The sequence below is a fragment of the Elephas maximus genome, chromosome 10 (genome assembly GCF_024166365.1).
Source record: "Elephas maximus indicus isolate mEleMax1 chromosome 10, mEleMax1 primary haplotype, whole genome shotgun sequence".
NCBI lineage: Eukaryota > Metazoa > Chordata > Mammalia > Proboscidea > Elephantidae > Elephas > Elephas maximus.
Genome location: NC_064828.1, coordinates 59,824,086 through 59,837,454, shown reverse-complemented (window position 1 = coordinate 59,837,454; position 13,369 = coordinate 59,824,086). Strand labels below are relative to the sequence as shown.

The following is a 13,369-nucleotide window of genomic DNA, read 5'->3' as shown; positions in this document are numbered from 1 at the left end:
AACCTTTCAGTTAGCAGTAGAGCACTTAGTAACTGCAGCACCAGAGCTCCTGGGCTGCTCTTATAACCCATTGCCATTGAGTCGTTTCTGACTCATAGCGACCCTATAGGACAGGGTAGAACTGTCCCATACAGTTTTCAAGGAGCGCCTGGTGGATTCAAACTGCTAACCTTTTGGTTAGCAGCTGTAACTCTTAACCACTATGCCACCAGGGGGTCCCTGAAAATATAGGGCTGGATTACAGTGGTGAGGACAAAGATAGAGATATGAATCTGTGGGTAACAGTAGAATGGTAACTAAATTCATTAGAGATGTGCTTATAGAAGGTAAACACAATAAAATGCAGTGGACTTAGAGAGGAGACCTCATTGTTAAGGTTAATTTGGAGGATGAGAAGGCCATGAGGACAAATAAAAAGAACAGATGAGAGGGAAACCAGGTGAGAACCTGTTAAGGATATAAAATTAAAGGAAGGAGATTTTCATTTCCTGGTAAAACTGAACATTTGTAATGCCAATGAAAAGAAATATATCCAAAGCAGCTCTTTAATGCTGATAACTATAATAGTAATTAACTTGTAGGATAAAAACTGGAAATTTTTGTCTACCTTTAAAATAGTGTAAAGGGTTTGGTAATCAATCATAAATGCATAGAGAGCAAAAGTGGTGTGATAGGCAGTTATGTGCTCATAGGGCTCTATATGAGTCAGAGTCAACTCGACGGCATTGGGTTTGCTTTTTGTTTTTGGTATATGATCCTATAGCTCTTCTCCGTTCACTGCGCACTGTTAGCCTCAAAGTATGTGAAAGGCTCAGCTGCCTTGTGAGCCAGGATCCTGATGTGCAAGAGGCTCTAGTTTCTGTTGAATAATCCTTACAGCGGTCAATTCTACACAAATATTTCTTTTAATCATAGCAGTATGCCTGTTGGCCTTTTCTTCATTAATCTTCTTCGGGATCGATCACCCTTGATTTTGCAAACTTCTAAATATAAATGCACGCAATTCCCTTAACAACTTAGGGTAAATGCCACCTAGGTTATCTAATATCAAACATGAATGACTTACCTTGATAGAGATACGTGCCACAAATAAGAAACAGTTATTTCCTTCGTTTCCAAAGGTAAATGCATTCACTGTTACCGTCAACATTTCACAAGTCTTTATGAACATGGCTTACATTTAAAGAGCACCCCTCCCAATAAGAAAGATGAAAAAATTATTGCTGTGGTTTAATGCTTCAGAATAACAACAACAATAGGCATAATTGGTAAAAACTTTCTGTATCTTAATTCATTTATTCCTTATAACAGTTCTGTGAAGTGGTGTTATTATCTGCATTTTGCAGATAAGGATTGAGGGTCAGGTAGGTTAAGAGGTCACATACCTGGTAATATTGTATTTATTCAATGACTGTTTAACAGAGTTCAAATAGTTCTCCTTTATAGAGGAAATGTGGGCCTTTGTTATTATTGGCTTTTGAAGGACAATGTAAACACAAGCATATTTTGCAATGGTAACATTGTCTGCTGATTTTGAATTTGGTCAAATCTGAGTTTTTGCAGAAAGAGAAGTACCAAACTCCAGAATGTTATTTATACTACCTGGGACAAATTTAATTTCCTGGGCATTTTTTAAAAACTCTTTTAAAAAATGAATTTTAGTTCTAAAAACTTAATGGAATATGGATTTTAAAAAAAATGGATTACATGAGCTTAAATAATTTATCATTTGGATAAGGAAACTAAGGTGAATACTAGAAGACCGTTATTCTTTGTTTTACTTTACCTGTCATATTGACTGCTGCTCTCTTATACTTTTAAGAAGCAAAAAGTTCAAACTGATGAGAATTTGATTTATATAACTTCTGTGGCTACCAGAATGGTGAAAAATGCTTGAATTTGTATAAATATCACCTCCATATGTACCCCACAACTTCCGTTAAACTGTACAATTGATTTGAATGACGAGATTTCCAAATAGAAAAGAAAATCACCAGATGTAATATGCAAAACAGCATATATTCAAGCATGTAGACTTGTCCCTACCAAAGAAAAAGGACTGCTTCTTCAAGTATGGTCTAATTAACCATTTTCAGTATCTTTAAGGCAATAAAATAACTCAGAAATTCCGGTCGGGACTTCTGAATGCTGGGATAGAGCTGTCAGTTAAAGGTCACTAAGGGTGTGAAAATAATAGGAAAAAGAGAAGAATTTTCCATTTTACTTTTGTGAAAATATACTTAAACTCGATGTCAATTTAATTCTTTCATTTAAATGCCTTGTTTTGTAGGTAAGCAAGGACTCTTTCATGACATAAGAATTCATTAAGTATATTTATGATAAGTCATTTTCACAGTGAAATTCTAAAAGAAATAAACCAAAAAATATATATTTTAAACAAAACATAAAATGTTCAAAGTCTTCAAGGAGTTGTGGGATAAATATTTGTAGGAAATTAATAGCTTTTTTTTTTTTTTAAGTTTTCAAAAGCTTGAAAGGGATTACTTCTGGTCTCACCAAAGCAAGGTGCCAACTTTTTCATCCAAGGCATCGCTAAGCAAGGAATGCCAGTGATAAAAATTGAAATAAAATGTTGTATTTGTCCTTAAAACTAAGTCTTACATTTCAGCTGACAAAACAGTTCAAGTGTTTATGCATCTGCTCATTCATTAGCATTAATAGTCAACAAGTATGTCTCGTGCACCTGTGTGCCGGTAGACCTTGTTCTCCTGGAACTTACACTGTAACATTTGTACATATCATGCTTTTTAAAAATTAGTTTGGCTGCTAACCAAAAGGTCAACAGTTCAAATCTACCAGCCGCTCCTTGGAAAACCTATGGGCCAGTTCTACTCTGACTTGTAGGGTTGCCACGAGCCAGAATTGACTCGATGGCAATGAGTATTAATTATAGCTGCTCTATAAAAATCCATTTCTTATGTAGTCTTTATACATCCTACTGTCAATTAATAAATATGAATCAGAATTGACTTGATGGCAATGGATTTGGTTTGGTTTTGGTTTATGGTAGATGTTCTGAAAAAGAGCAGGGTTTATATATGTCTCTTATGTTTTTCTAGGGTGGTATCTAAAAAAAAAAGGACACAATAAGAATGAAACAATGAGCTGTACTGTAGCGGTAAATTATTATGAAAAATGCATTAAAACCTTCCTCATTAATGTCGCAATGATCTCTTAGAAAGTTTCCTAAAATAGTTTCTTGAAATATGTTGTATACCCCAGAGTTGAGGGTTAGGTCGGTTATTCTCCTGTGTAAGTAGGTGGATTGCTTTCCAAAATAAAATATATTGATAGTGCTTATTCATGAATTTTACAATTAGTTGCATAAGGAACCTTCATTTTATGCTGCATAAAATTATGAAATTATTTGATCAATTCAATCTACAAACCAATACATTTGGGAAAAAAATATTAATCTGATAATTTGTATTACATAGATGATTAAAAAAAGCCTGGTTAAATGTAACCTTTAATAACTATGTTTTACTTAATTTTGTTGGCATAATATAGCTATAATTTTAGTGAATGTTTAATTTCTTGACTTATTATCTGAAAATTTGCTGGAAACATACTCTCAGGCAAGAAGAGTCCATGACCTCTGTCCTTTAACTAGAAGGTAGGAAATGGCAAGAAGTTTCTGCAGAAAGAACTAACCAAAGAACCGAAAGAACTTCTACATTATGACCCTTACCAATATACCTGACAGTTGTTGGATGGGAGAATAAATCAGACTATAAGCACTAGGATACTGCATAAGCTCCAGGAGTTTAAGAACGGTGTTTGTTTTATTCACTGCCATATTCTTCCTGCTAAGTATCATGCTCTGCCTATAGTAGGCACTGAGTAAAAACTTGTTGAATGAAAGCATTACAGTAGCAGAGGTGGGATTTAGTAATGCTTGACTGGGTAAAGGTGAAGAAAGGTTAGCCCACTTAGGCACAAATAGAGAAGAAAAGAACTGACTTGGCAGCAGTTCTTGTGAGAATGATGTGGTGGTTCCATTTGACTTTAAGTTTTATATGTACCTGACATGTGGATACAGAAAAAGGGCAGGGATAATCATCTTCTATATTATAACATCCAAGCAAGAGATCATGTTTTATTAACTTCATGCTCTCTCCATTGCATGTTCAGTTTCTGCCTTCTGAATGATTCTTACCCTTAGTCTCTAAACATGTTCGAGTCTCTCCAAAGTTAAAACTAAAGAACTTCTTTGGCTTTTAACCACTGCCTATCTCTTTACTTCCTCTCACGTCCAGATTATTCAAGAGAATAATTGATAGTTGATAACCTTCAATTTTTCATTTCTCGTTTCCTCTTAACCCCTGTGCAATGTGGCTTTTGCCACCACTACTCCATTGCAAATGTTTCCATTAAAGCTACCAGTGCTGGTTTTATGAGGATCAAATGCAGAGGACATTTATAATACCTTTTCACTACACTTGAGACTTCTGCTCACATCCTCATTTTTGAAACCGTTCTCTTGTTCATGGAGACTTCGTTATTTTGTCTTTTCTAATTACCTAACCTCACTTCATCCCTGCTTTATACTTTAGTTTTATCCAAGGTTTTGCCCTTCGTAGATAATCCTTTTCACTGTCAAGATTACAATATATATGCCAATGGCAGTCACCTGTGTCCTTTCCTCCTTCACTTTTTCCATTCCTCCATCCCTTCCGTATTCCCTCCCTTTCCATCCTTCTGTGCATCTATTCATAAGTCTTGAAGGACAGATTCCTGGTGGGGAATCAAGAAGTAGGTTTTCATTTTTTCTTCATAATTTTATTATTCTTTTTCACAATGAGTATGAGTTTTATAATTAGAAGTAAAATTGTGTCCAATTACAAAGAAAAAACGAGTAAATCTGCTGAAAAAAAAAATCAGTGTTTTCTTTGACTCTCCCTCTATCACCTCACATACTTAATACATTTAACCTTATACTGTGTTAAGTGAGGTGAAGGTAAGTATCATATTTTAATCACCCTTGTAGGTGGCTTAATGGAGTGCGTAGGCTTTAGAAAATATTCAGTAAACATTTTTTTGAACTATAGCACATTTGCTGTTTTCTGTACAAGTAAAATCACATTTCAAAATCTTGAAGGCATGGGTGAAAACCATGATAGGACTTCAGCCAACATCCTGTATCAAACAGACCACCATGGTGATCCCAACAGTTGTTCTACTTTTTTCCTAAGGGGCTTTTTTAAATTTGCAGCAAAGGGGAGAGAGATTGAGGAGAATACGGCAGCCAGAAGCTTTTAACAGACTTGGCCTGGTTGAGGGGAAAGAAATTAGCATTCAGAACTGCCAGGTAGATCAGGACTTGAGGGTAAGGAAGAAATCTCAAAGAAGTGATTCAGAAATGGTGTATATGATTTCCTCTGAAGGCTTGTTCCGAGTCTTAATTTACACACACTCTTAGAACTCAAGTAGAAAACTGCTTCTAGGATACTAAAGAGCTGAGGAAAGATAATCGCAGTGTAGTGGTCCTAGGGGAGAAAGAAGTTAGAAGTTAGGACCACGCAAGTAGAGTGGCCCTTATAAATACTACAAGCGTTCTGTTTTCATCTCAGAAGTACTATGCCCTAGGAAGAAGTGCAAACTGGGAAAAAGAAACACCACCACCAACAGAAACAGTCCTAACAAAGTCCAAAACCCATTCTGGCAGGTAGGTAAAGTACTGACAGAAAATGTCAATACTTTACCTACTTGCCAGAATAACATAAAATTCTGTTTGGGGAGAAATAACATCTACCAGAGCCTCTGCTATATTTCATATACAATACCTAGTATTCATTTAAGATTACCTGGTGTAATGGTTAAGGTTGTGTGTCAATTTGACTGGGGCATGAATCCCAGTGATTTGATAATCGTATGATGGTGTGATCACTTCCATGATGAGATTTGATATGTGATCGCCTCCATGATGGGATCTATTGTGAGTAGCCAGTCATTTGAAGGGGAGTTTCCTGTGCCTGTGGCCTGAATTGAATATAAGTGGGTATTCTGGCAAGGCTTTCGGGCTTTTGCTCATTCTGGATCCTGCAGCTGGCTCCTGTTCATCTGCTGTCTAGTTCTTGGGACTTGAGCTAGCAGCTTACCTGTGGTCTTGCCTGCCAGTCTTTGGGATTCGTCAGTCTTCACAGCCTGTGAACAAGAGCGCTGCTCTCTGACCTGCCGATCTTGGGTTCGACAGAGCCTGTGGCTACGAGCATCATGAGAAGCCTCTATCGTGACCCATGGACTTGGATGTTCCAGTCTCTACAACCACACGAGCCATTTCCTTGATATAAATCTCTCTCTATATATATTTATACACTGTACTGGTTTTGCTTCTCTAGACAACCCAGCCTAAGACACCTGGCATGGAAAGAAACAGGTCCAGGTGACCAAAAATGAAGAGAAAAAAAAAAAAGGAGAAATAACTCAAGAAATAATTCAGAGACTGGAGTTATCATATGGGCACCTCTAATAATTATGATTAATATTTTCAAGAAGAGAGGGGAAAAGATGGAAATTTTTTTCTAGAAAACTAGAATCTGAAAAATGCAATAACTGAAAATTGAATATTCAATGGATGGGTTAGTAACAGATTTGACATGTCAGAAAGGAGGGTTAATAAAATAGAAGATAGATGACTGGAAATAACAGATTGAAGCACAGAAAGGAAAAAAGTAAGAAAATGCAGAAAATTGTAAAAAATATATAACATAGTAAAAATTCTAAAATTAATGTAACTTAGAGCTCTAGAAAGCAAGAAGCAGGGAATGTGACAGGATCGATGTTTGAACTGGCTGAGAATTTTCAACAACTGATGGTTACCGACAGATTCAAAATCTGTTAGAAATCAAGGAGGGAAATGCAAAGAAAAACCACACGTAGATACATCGTAATAAAATTGCTAAAAACAGAAGGGGAAGAAAAAATCTTAAAAGCAGTGAAATTACATTTTAATTTTGTTCAGTTTTTACTTCCATGTTATAGAAGGTATTGAAAAACTAGAGACTATCCAGTGGTAAGTGTCCAGAAATCGTAAAAAAAGAAACCTAGAAACTGGACCCCAGAGACTGGAAAATAATAAAAAAGTGAGAGAAGTGGAAATGTTAAACTGCAATGGAATAAGTGAGACAATTACAGTAGTCTTGAAGAATTTGAAGTGTTGTCAGTATGAAAAGCAATCTACTTGCTCTGTGTTATCCTGAGGACAGAGCCAGGATGCAAGTTGCAAGGAAGCAATCTGTGGCTCCGCATAGAGAAGTTTAACAAATGGAGCTGAATGAAAATGAAAAAGACTGCCTTTGAACTTCCAACCATTGCGATTTTTAAACTGATGTTTAGATGACCATGCTTCCAAGCTGTAGAAGATATTCTTAAATTGAATGTGAGTTGGATGAGCTCCTCTGTAAAACTCCTTATACTCCAAGGTTAAATTATTCTGTGGTTTGCATTTCAATGACAGATTGTTGTACTTTCATAACCACAACCAAGTTATGAAGTCCTTCGTTTAATCATTACCGTAGCAAATATTATTGAGTACCTGCTTCATGTGAGGCTCCATTACCTGCAGTGGTACTACCTACCGAAAGGCCTAAGACACAGTCCCTGGCATCGTCTTGATTGTACATAGGAGAAGAGCCTATTCTGGAGAGTTTATAACTTATTCAGGTCACTATAATGTAACTTAGTACAAGGGAAGACAGGACATAGATTATTAAAATGGAGCTAAATAGTGTAAAAGAATAATTCATCTTCACTAAATGGGTATTTTATTCTTTTTACAGAGGAGATTACATGCTGTTTGTCATGTATTGAACACAACTGCCATAAATAAAATGCTTTTCAGGGCACCCAGATGATCTTAGCATACTGTTGCTTCAGTACTCAAGAAAACATGCTTAGAGCCTCAATGTTTTTAGCTTAAAAGATTTTATATTTCTTCAACTATCCCTAATTTCTGTATTGGTTGTTAATGTAATCATTCTGATTTTCTGGCAGGAAGTGATCAATTAACTCTTGATTGTTTTTAATGTTAAGGCAACTTTAGGGAATGCTCTTAGGTCAATATTCTTTAAGCACAACCTATTTGAAGAGAAAAAAGCTGACAGAGACTGGAGTTGGAACATACTGGGATTGTATCGTAATTGAATCTACAGGTTTTTAAGTTCTCTGAGCACTGTATTTCCCCCGCCCCCCACAATCACATGAAACAATGATTTCATGTTGGCAGAAGAAAGGTATTATTAGTAGTAAGTTTTTAATGCATTTTCTATGTCATTGAATTAAAATCCTCTGCAATTATTTCCTGCTCCAAACATTTTCTCCTGAAGCCTAATGGGTTTGAAAGTCTTTGATCCCATCGTTTGAATAACCCAGACTAAGAGGTTGGCATACAGTTTAGTCTGAAATGATAACAACACAAATCTTCAAAAACATACTCTTCACACCAGAGTCTATTTTTTAAAGCTATCTTCTAGTAGAGAAGATGCTTTACATTTAAAAGCATCATTTTAGCTGGAGAAAAAAGAAATTCCACATACCTTAGGTCTTTTTTATCTGTCCTTGATTTGCCCTCAAGCATCACCGAAACATGTTGTCAGTTCTACTGCCTCAAGATTGTTCTCAGAGAAAATAAATGTTTCAACTGTGATGTTGTGTTCCCATTTGATACACCTTTCAACTTGTAAGCTGCTGAAGGAAGAAATAGGGACATTTTGTTTCAGTCACAAGGTAACGCAAAAGCAGCTTCTAATATGATGGGTAGCAAAATAAAAGTGGAGATGTTCCTTTATTAAGATCGTGTGCTGAAGGTTTAAGGACTCTGTGCAATGTGTAGCTGTAAGCCCATGTATAGGCAAGAGTGAAGGTCTGACATCACCATGCCAATGAGCCCCACTGAGTGCAAACAGTAGGTGCTTTTGCCTTTCCCATCTCACTGAATGGCCATTCCTTAGTTATCCCTCGTTGTTTCATGTGATTGGGGGAGGAGGGAGAAAAATACTCAGCTTAAAAATCTGTAGATCAATTGTGATACAATCCCAGTATGTTCCAACTCTAGTCTCTGCCAGCTTTTCTCTTTTATTTTCTCTTCTAATAGATTATGCTAAAGAATATCGACCCAAGAGCATTCCCTAAAGTTGCCTTAACATTAAAAAATAAGTTTAAGATAATAGCCTAAGTCATTGCTCATATCTTATTTTTTGCTTCATGTTGCTATGGTAAGTATAATACATAAAAGTTCTAAAGCCAAGAATAATTTAGGGTCAACATCAATTAGATCATATTCAACTCCAAGTGTTAAACCTTTACTGTACAACCAAACCTATTTAGTTTTGATTAATATAGGTTTTACGTTAATAATTCTGTGTACTTACTGAGTGTTAGTCATTTGAAAACTGAAAGAACAATATAAATGGCCTTGTTGATTGTATTTTCATTACTTTTTTTGCCATCCTTGGCCTTTGCTTAATTGGCGTGCACAGATATGGAGGACAGAAGGACAAGCTGCTTCCTATCTTAGGTGCATGTTGTTGGTGTCTGATAACTATATAAATGTACACAACAATACTGATGAGCCAAAGAAATTAAGCTTTTCAAAGGGCAGCTTTAATTTGTTGATTTGGAGCTTGGGGATGTGGGTTATTTTGTGATTGAATAACATTCTCGAATGTTTAATGCATGGGTCTATTTACCTTGATTAGCTCAGCAATTCGCTACACATTATTTCCAAAGATGCTAATCAATTTTAAATCAAAATAGATTGAATTGCCTCTGAAATTGTGGAGATTGCCCGAAAGTGTCAATCTCTTTGGGAAATTGAAATTCTGGCATCTTAATGAATATAACCTAGTTATAGAAGTACCCTGCATAAGAATATTAAGCTTTGGAAATACTATAAGCTAGGGATAAATTTCTGAAAATAATAATAATAATAATAATAAAAACTCTGAACATAATAAAAAGAATTATTGTATTGATTCCATTCCATTTGGAGGAAATACCTTTGCTATTATTGAAAATCGTATTTCTTCTAATTCATAAAATTTGAAACTTTAGAACCACCATTTCACTGTTTTCTACCTCATTCGTTCCTTCTGAACTGTTCAAACTTTATTATTTAAATATTCTCGCTGGTCAGATGACAGTGACATGACATAAAAACTACATGTATAAAATTATTTAAAGCAAAGAGAGAAGATAATTTCTCTAGTGAACATATCCAACTGAATATAGCACTTCTAGATATATTTAATTTATGTGTATATGTGTATATGTGTTAACATATTCTGGATATTCAAATATGGGAAAACTGCATTACACTTTTTATTAACCTATTTCACATACTGAAGATAAACATTTATCCTGCAAGAGAAAAATCATTGACTTACCTATAGAAAGTGAAACCCAAAAGCTCTGACCATGTGTTAAATTAGTTTTCATGTGTTTTATTTTATTTCAGTGGAGTATTTAAAATAAGAAGGGGGAATGAAAAAAGAAAATGCGTTTCCATTGATGAGTCATTCAATGTCTTAAGATATTAAGTGAAAAAAAGAGGTTTATTTATCCCACAGGGAAGTAAAACATGCCTATAGAGATAATGTACTAACTTTTGAAGAAGTAGACTCATTCTGATGAATGCTGATAGCTAAGATTCCATTTCAGATTTGGGCTCCCTTCAACAAAGCTTCTGGCTTTGTTGGCCTGGGCAAGTTATTAAACTTTCTGAACCTCAATTTTCTCATCCGTAAAATGAGACTAATGACCACTGCTGTATAGGGTGTTTTTGGGTGGGATGTGGAGCAATGACAAAGTTGGGATTTAATAAAAAATATATAAAGAACTTAGCACTTCACCTAGTAGATACTCTTGTTAAAACTGCTCATATTGCATGAGTGATGAGTTAGGGTACTTTGCAAGGTACATTGAGGAAGACTGAGAGAATATGTGAGAGTACCCAAGAAATCATCCTCCAAATCCCAATTTTGTATTTTCTTATTTAATAATTGAATACTAATAATGACAATCATTGAACAAACGAGTAAGATTCCCTGGAAGGAGGAAGCAGTTCTTTTCATGAAAAGATTGAGATGGAATTTGGGGAAAATGAAAATCGATTTTAGTTTCTGCATGTGTGTCTATTCATTATTCATTATTGTATCTATGACAAGATTTGCTGTCTCTGAATTTAAATCAGTGACAAAATAGCAATGTTCTTCAATAAGCATTAAAAAAGAAATAAAATTTTGATGTTAACTTGAAATTTTCCTGTATTAATATTGTTTTACAAATTATTTTTCCTTACATCTGGATAATACCATTCCTATACTTAAAAGGGTAAATATTAGTTTTAATTTGGTTTCATCTTTAACTTGAGGGTAGCTTAATTGAGCCTCTCATGTAATGAATCCAGTGGTTCAGAATCATATTTCAAGGAATAGTCACTGATACTCCCTCAGTGTTCAGAAGTGTACATTCATTTCTAACATGTCAAGTACTTAATTTACAATACTTATTGATTCTTGATTTCTGCTTGGCTGTGGCTCGTTTATTTTAATGGCATTGTTAATAAAATGTCAACTTTCCCCTGTTCTGTATTTTTTTTACCACATTTACTTGTGATCTGTCATCAGAAAAAAAAATGACTAATATAATAATATCTTAGTGCTTGCAAAGTACTTACACGTTAATGTCCCTCTTATAGATTTTTACATTAGAAACTTCCCATGGGTTCATAATATGCAGTTTTACTTATCACTGACATCAGCCACTTCTGGGAAAAGAATCCCATGGGTTACTTCTAGTGTGATAATAGTGGCAATTATACTTTGGGAGAATCACTTTCAGTGCTTTAGGCAATGTGTTTTGCAGATATCCTTGAATGCATTTGTTTAGCTTGGTTTCAGAAAGGGCAAACTTGTTGAATCAGAAGCATGGGGTGACTTAAAAAAAAGATAGAAAAACATCACTAAAGGGAGAGTAGTCTACACTGAGCACACATCTCTAGGCAACTCATAGGTACTACTGAGAATAAGTGAAAGAGGGTGACTTTATGTGGTGCCTTGTTGGAAAAACAGCTCAGAGGTCCACAGTTCATAGTTTCAGATCTAGAATTAGCTCATCTAGTAAGCCCAGTGCATAGACACGAAAGTAGCCTTGGCCAAATCAGGAATTCATTTTTAAGAAATATGAGTTAGTTCCAACATAGTTTTCATGCAGTTAGCTGTACAATTTAGTATGTGGCTTCACGTAGAGGAGAGATTTTATTATCGAGAAGTGTATGACCTTCCAACGCAATGCACTGATTTACCATGAGGTAAATATTACAGGGATAGGGAAAAAAAAAAGTTTTTGGACTCTCGTTTTGCCTTTAATGTCGGAAGAGAGGAAAACAAAGTGATTATCGAGTTAGAAATCATTATCTGGGAAGATATATCTGATTGGACACCTGAAGGTAAGAATGCCTGAATTTGGCGTAAACTGATGATTTGTTTCCATCTGACAGGATGTTGCAGAGGATTGAGACAAAGGGACTTGGAAAGTAATCAGGGAGAGTACTGAGGGATAGAATCATTCCACTGCTTTCTGAAGAAAGAAGCAAATGAAAACTTGGAAGTATTTAACCTTTGGTGTTTCTGTACTTGCTTTACCCTTCATTTATCAAAGAAAAGCATCAACAATTTCAATTAAGCATTACATGTGAAAACAGTGCTTTCCCTCCCTTGGAATAGAGTTGTAATTTAATTCCCCAAATGAGGAGTATTTTTAAGTTAAAAGCTTTACACGAAGTAGCAGTTTAAATGAACCGAATGGAAAAAAGCAAAACAGAAAACAGTGGCCTAGGGTATGTGGAAGAGTAAACATTCCCTGGAAACCCATGGAGAAGACAGAAGCCAAAACCTAAACCAGCTCCTTAAATTAGAATGTGGACATTCACTCATAATGAAGTACGAAATACGTTAAAATCTAAAAATTAAATATTTTTTTTAATTGGTAGAGGTAAAACCTCTGTATTAAACCTAATTTGTTCCACTATATTGTTGAACAATCTACATAAAATGAAATGATTATGCTGTAAAGGTACTCACCAATACTTGGTAAAAATATGAAGCAAAAGAGCAAATAAACTTGAAATACTTGTATTTCAATAACAAAAGACATATTGAGACCAAGATAAGCAATAGCTAGAAAGCGAAAACAGTTAAAATGAGGATGGCCTAGCATTTGCCTAACTATGTGTGTCTCTGGAGCCCTGGTGGCTCAGTGGTTAAGAGCTGCAGCTGCTAACGTCTTGGTTAGCAGTTCAAGTCCACCAGGTGCTTCTTGGAAACCCTATGGGGCAGTTCTACTCTGT

At 35.4% G+C, this 13,369-nt stretch overlaps 1 protein-coding gene across 1 annotated transcript in view; it reads left to right on the top strand.

Moving 5' to 3' along the window:
- Positions 1-13,369, top strand: part of MDGA2 (MAM domain containing glycosylphosphatidylinositol anchor 2) — a 943,396-nt gene that overhangs the window by 154,674 nt on the left and 775,353 nt on the right. The window lies entirely within an intron of this gene.